This window comes from Galeopterus variegatus, unplaced genomic scaffold (assembly GCF_000696425.1).
Source record: "Galeopterus variegatus unplaced genomic scaffold, G_variegatus-3.0.2 Scaffold172, whole genome shotgun sequence".
Lineage (NCBI taxonomy): Eukaryota > Metazoa > Chordata > Mammalia > Dermoptera > Cynocephalidae > Galeopterus > Galeopterus variegatus.
Window position 1 is genome coordinate 685,116 of NW_007726283.1, and position 6,230 is coordinate 691,345.

A 6,230-nucleotide genomic window follows, 5' to 3' on the forward strand; every position below is an offset into this window, starting at 1 on the left:
CTCGCTCAGCCAGTGAGCGGCCGGTCTGTATGTGGGATCCGAACCCTCGGCGGGAGCGCCACCGCGCTCTCAAGCGGCGCACTGTAGCAGTGTGCCACCGGGCCGGCCCCATATATAATTAATTATTATTTGTAACCTTACAAAATATGCCTTTATTATGAGTATCACTTGTGAAAGTCCAAATCGTACTGGGACCCCCTCCAAAAAAAAAAAAAAAATACAAAATATCATATTCAAATATACTAATGAAAATTAAGTTTGGTAATGCCAAACTTATTTAGTTATATTAGGAGGGAGAAAAGCTAGATTTTTTTTTAAAAGGAATTGAAATGGATAATGATAATTTAAACAAGGCCTTATTACATAATCTACTGAATACTATTTCCTAATATTGGACATTGGCTTATATTTAATTTTTTACCCTAACAGATTGTATAATGCTCACATGTGCTATTGGTCATTACAATGGATGAATATGACACAGGTATTTGTATGACTATAGATGTATCTGAGAACAGCATTGGGCAATAGCATTTTTTAAAATATATGTTAGATAAAAATCATTTCTGGAATTGTGATACATTTCACTCTGGCTCTGAATATGCAGGAGCACAAGCCATGTCCCAGAAAAAGAAAGAGCACATTTCTGAAAATTGAACCCAAAACTCATCTACTTGTTGCTAAAAGACATCACGAACTGCTTTAGGCTTCCACATAGCATTTCTTAAGTTCATTTTCCTTCTATTTATTGCACTTGAACTAGATGTCACAGCCTAGATATTTTTCCATTTTTCACTCCTTTGGCCAATTCTGTATATAGTGGAGCATAAATACTGTCTTTGTCCACCAAACCCTCCACGGACATCTGATTGCCCTTCATATAAGGTACATGAAGGTTACCAGCCAGCTGACTCTCCTTCTTTCGTCTTCTTAAATTCCCCATCAAATTCTCAACTCCAGCAAACAATCCCCAGACCTTTTCTTGTCTTCCACCACACTTCACAGACCTATAACTGATTCTAAAGTACCAATATGTCTCATTCCACTTGAAATTCATTTCATAACATTTTATCAGATTATACCAATAAAAGAATCTTAAGGAAACTCATAGGTAAGTGTGTGTGTGTGTGTGTGTGTGTCTGTGTGTCTGTGTGTGTGTACACAATGATAGACACAATTAGGTGTTAGAAACAGTAAAAGGGTAACAGAAGGTAAGATACAATTACGCTTTCAATTACACAGTAATACTAAGAATAACGGTATCTCACACTCATTTTCAAAGTTTTTTTTTCATTAATTCCCATTACAATAATTAAAATAAAAATTTAGATGTGTATCAGTGAAAGAAGGAGCAGAAGGAAATGTTAGGCTTGATCTGGGCCCTCACTTACTTGACTTGAGAAAGCAAATATGATATGATCAAAAGCAAGACAAATAGTCCCTATAAACCTCTAAATAGCTCTATTTAAAAAGTATTCATAATAATATTCATTTTGAAGTTATCAAATAAAAAATTTATAAAAAAGGAATATACAATGATGAAAACATCTAGAGAATTAAATTGTCTGCTTTGATTTCTTCATTAGCTCCCCAGTATCTACAAGCTAAAGTCTTTACAGCATGACACACAAAGGCCACTGAGGCCGAGTATACACCAGCTTCATTTCCTGCCATACTCATATCTCATTTTGCCTCCACATCTTTCTTACACATCTCTGTCTGTATATATAACATCCTTCTTACCTTTCCATAAAAGGCTAAATCTTCGTATGCATTCTTCACACCTCAACATTGAAAGTCACCTCCCCCAGGGAGCTTTGCCTAAAACCCACAAGTTGATTTAAATGTTTCCTTTATGCTTCAAATAAGGGGACCCTTGGCATACTTCTTTACCTCATGTTAGATTATACTTTACCTTATGTTTACCTTATGCTTAGGGCTTAAAGGCAACCCTGTACTTTTGTGCCTCAGCAACCAGCATGGTATCTGGCACCTGGCAGGAATTTTAAAAATGTTTGATGAACTGAATTATAAGAATTATGAAATACAGCAAAAGAATTTTTAGGTACATCTCATGTCTTTAAGGGGTTAGCTGAACTTAAGATCCATCTTGAAATTACTCTACTGGAGCTTCAAACACAGCTAGACTCTGCCTAATTCAGTATTTGGCTATATAAAATAAGAAACATTTTAAAGTGCCATTACAGAATTTCAGCTGTAAACATAATAGCTACAAAGTCTGGAAAAACTGATAAAATTATTTTATCATACATTGTAATGTAATGCCAACAAACCATTTATTTTGTATTTACCAGTCTTTCCAGACAGGATGGCCACCTGTTTTTCTGTAAATAATTACTTTAGCTAAGAACATCAATATTTTAAGAGCTACCCTAATCAGGAAATTCAGATACTTGTCCTATCAAGGACTGATAAATCTAGATCTTCATGAAGTAAACTTGAAAGGCATTGGAAAGCAAAGTAAGCCAAAAGGGTGGAGGAAGCAACTCCTCCTTTCTACATAGATATTAATTGCTACCAAGTTACCCCTAGGAAACAGAGAAATTGGATATATATTTATCTAGCATTCATCAAAAGGAAAGGAAAAACTTTCTGCTAATGTGGCAGAGGATCCATTTTTAATTAGTCATTGATAAGAAGTAATGGCATTGGTATAGGGATGGGGGTGATGATTTTCAGTTTCTAGGATGAGAGGTATTCCTTATAGGTATTCTACTAACAGGTTTTTGGTTTTGTGTGTGTGTGTGTTTTAAATATTGAACAGAAAGTATAATTCAAGAATTTAATCCCCTGAAAATCACAATAGGAAGCTAGCTTAATTTACTTTAGTCCAACCAGTCTCATATACGTTATCCAAGGGCTGAAGTCCCAGGCAACGACCCTTGGCCTGATTCTGTGCCAAGATCATAAGATCTGATGCTGTCTCTTCCCATCTTCAGAAAAAGAATTAAACCCAATCACTGTAAACCAGGATAAGATGTTGAAAAATGGAAATACAGCGGTCCAACAAACACACTGCTTGTCATTCATCAGATAGAAAATTAGATTTCTGTTGTAAAATAAATTACTGTTTACTTCATAGCATCACTTAAGTACTATTTATTCAGTGACTACTACAATGCAAAATGGAATCTGATCCTTTAAGGATTAAAGAGGAAACTTCCATCTCACTGTTAAAATTTTTCAATGCTTGAAGTATAACTACGCCCTCTTTTGGAGTAGTTGCAAAGGGTCAGGGATGAACCAAAATATATTGCATATAAATACTAAAAGAAAATGACTAGTTTACATGTTTACAATAGCACTGAAGTTTGAAGTTAAATGTTTTGAAAAAAGAATAAATAAATCAAAGAAAAATGTTTACTAAAGTATGCCTTGAAAATTGCAACATTTATTACAACATATTTAGGTAAAAATATATGCTATAACTAAATCTATGAGAACATTTGTTAATTGAAATATTCGAAGAAATAGCCTTTGATAACAGTCTATCACAGACTATAAACTACTTAAATTTTTTTAAAAATTGAATTTTGTCATCGATGTTATGTAAAACAAAAACAACTGACTACATTTGAAGTTTTCTCTAGTGAAAAGATAGAACGTAAATGACTGTTAGTGTTTTTGGCACAATAAGTACCCACTGAGTGCAAAAGGAGTCATAAAAATACAAACAAGAATCAGTCAAAATCCTTTAAAAGTAGTAAGTCTAGGAGCACAGTTCTTAGGTGCCAATTTTATATACAGGAAATATGCACTCAGATATACGATATATGCAATTTTGAGACAATGTAAGGATTAAGGGAAAGTGTTACTTATTGATTTCCTTGATTTCTGGGTTTTAAATTGAGTAAGATTAAAACAGAAATTTTGATAAGGAAATTCTCCCTTATAAATGCAAAATAGCTTCAAAACAAAGCTTTAAAAACATATTTAGATGCTCACTTAAAACCAGTGAAACGCTGTCAATGCAAGCTTAAAAATAAAATTGTTTGACTAGAAATGTCTGCCATAAAATGCCTGTATCTTCTTCAAATTTGTTGTTCACATGTTGACACAGCGATTAGCCAAGTCTCCACTTTCCTAAAAACTGATTCTATCTTAACCAAATTGTAATTCATTATTCAATGATCCCAAGAGAAACTGCAACCATTCTATCCACACACACAAAAGAAAGGTCTTCAAACTGTTACAGAAATTTTACTTTTAAAACTTAAACACATTGCCATGTAAGTAAATAAATTTGACTTCAATTTTAGATCCATATTTTAAAAAGATGATCTAAAATGTATAACGTGTATCTTAAAAATAAAGCAGCTATTAATAACAACTCCGATGATTAAAATATTAGAAAAAAATTAATTGAGCGTCTGCTCAGAGGAGGAGGATCAGGGGAGAAGAGAGGTCTGTAACTTTGGGCACTGCTTCTATGGACCAGCTTTTAAAAAAATACACAACTCTATGGCTATGTTGCTTAATATTTATAAAACAAACATTTTAGAAGTTGTTGAAAACTACTTCTTGACAGTTCACCATAAAACTATAGAACGGTGTATTAATGAAAAACTGGTTTACTGTATTTTTCTTTAATAAAATTGTGCTCCTGGTTTCAAAATGCCAGTTTACATAGGTGCCACTTGCCCAGTCATTTCTATAGACCATTCAGTCTCAGCCCACACATTCTCAAAGACTTGTAAACTTAAAGGGGCCACAGCATACCAAACACCCCTGCAAGGTTCAGCTTATCCATTAGAACCACAGATGTAAATATTACACAGGCAAAACAATCGGGGAATGTGATAGACCCGATGTGTTTACATATTATTGAAATCTGATCAGTATTACGGTTGAATTTTAAAAAAAAAAATTTTTTCTTAATTTTAATTTGCAAATGATGTCAGAGTGCTTCTAGTCCCATCACAGACGGACAGAAAGAATACCAGCTACCAGCTGCCATAAAGTCAACTTTGTCTCTGCCTATTCCGATGAGGGAATTCAAATGAAGCGCTTTTCCCTACAATAACTTACTATAAATCGAAGAGCCTGGGTAGATGTCAAAATCGCAGCCATCCTGTAGTTGTACAGTTAAGAGGATGGCTCGCGTACACTTAAGGGGTTTTATAGGGCGTCAAAATGAAATCCGATCGCTGATAATCAGCTACAATTCGTCTTGTTCTCTAGTCACTGTTTCTAAAGAACTGTTCACAAGCAGCAACTGAAAATGCCTCCCAAGATGAGCATAAACCTTTTCCAGACGAAAGGCAGCTGTGAGCAGGACGTGTCCACGAGTCCGGATGCGAACACGTCCTGTGCCCACACCGCAGCGGGGAACTCGGCAGGGACACGAAGGACCACGTTGACGCGACGTGGAAGGGGCCCCTGCGTGGACCACCCCGGGAGCGCCGGGCCGGCCAGGCGACGGGGCGCACGTGCAGACACACAGACCCGCTCCCGGGATGAGAAGGGCCGGGAGGACCACCGGCCGCCCCCGCGCCCAACCCAGGGAACCACGGAAGCAGGACTCCGGCCGGAACGCGGAGAAGGGCCGGGAGCAGTCGGGCCATCTCAAGGGCGGCACAGTCCGAGCCGGTGTCCGCCAGGACGAGGGTCCGAGGGGACCCTGGATCAGGCTGCACCTACTGGACCCCTCTTCGCCCTCCCATATGTTCGGGGTCTCTGCACCCAGAGTAAAGGGGGCTGGTTCGGGGGCTCGTCCGAGCCCACCCGCCAATTCCGGCGGGACCGCGGACACGCGAGGTGGAGGACACTGACCGCTCCGGTCGATGCAGGTTCTCTCGAGGCTGCCCCCTCGGAGGGGGCTCCTGTCCCGCCCCACGCCGGTGGCCGCGACAGGACGCGTTCTCCAGCTCCAGCCGGGTGAGGCACCACGCTCCAAGTGTGGCAGAACCCACTTTTACTTTTCCGAACAAGGGCAGACAGTTATGACCTGGCCCCCTGTGAGGTGACAACGGCGACGGCAGCCGAGACGAAGCTTACAGTTGAGGTTTGAAAACTGCAGCCGCGTCTGGGGGCTGTGCTGTTCGCTCTATCCCACCCCCTCGGGCGGAAGAGCCAATCAGAGCGCGCGCTGAGGGTGGGGCTGTCACGTGACGGGAGGGGCGGGGCGCAGGCCCGCGGCGCGTGCTGCGGGGCGGGGCCGCGGCGGTGAGAGGGTGTGGCCCGCGCCAGGCCGGCGGGCGGCTGGGCGG

General features: G+C 39.8%; 1 protein-coding gene across 2 annotated transcripts in view; it reads right to left on the reverse strand.

Moving 5' to 3' along the window:
- Positions 1-6,230, reverse strand: part of STK17B (serine/threonine kinase 17b) — a 39,819-nt gene that overhangs the window by 28,873 nt on the left and 4,716 nt on the right. Inside the window, exon 1 of one of the 2 annotated variants that reach the window (XM_008563260.1) lies at positions 5,794-6,008. The exons of the other annotated variant lie outside the window; for it this stretch is intronic. The gene's annotated coding sequence lies outside the window, so the exon portion shown is untranslated. Of the gene's footprint in view, positions 1-5,793; positions 6,009-6,230 lie in introns of those variants that run through there. 2 annotated transcript variants of the gene reach the window in all.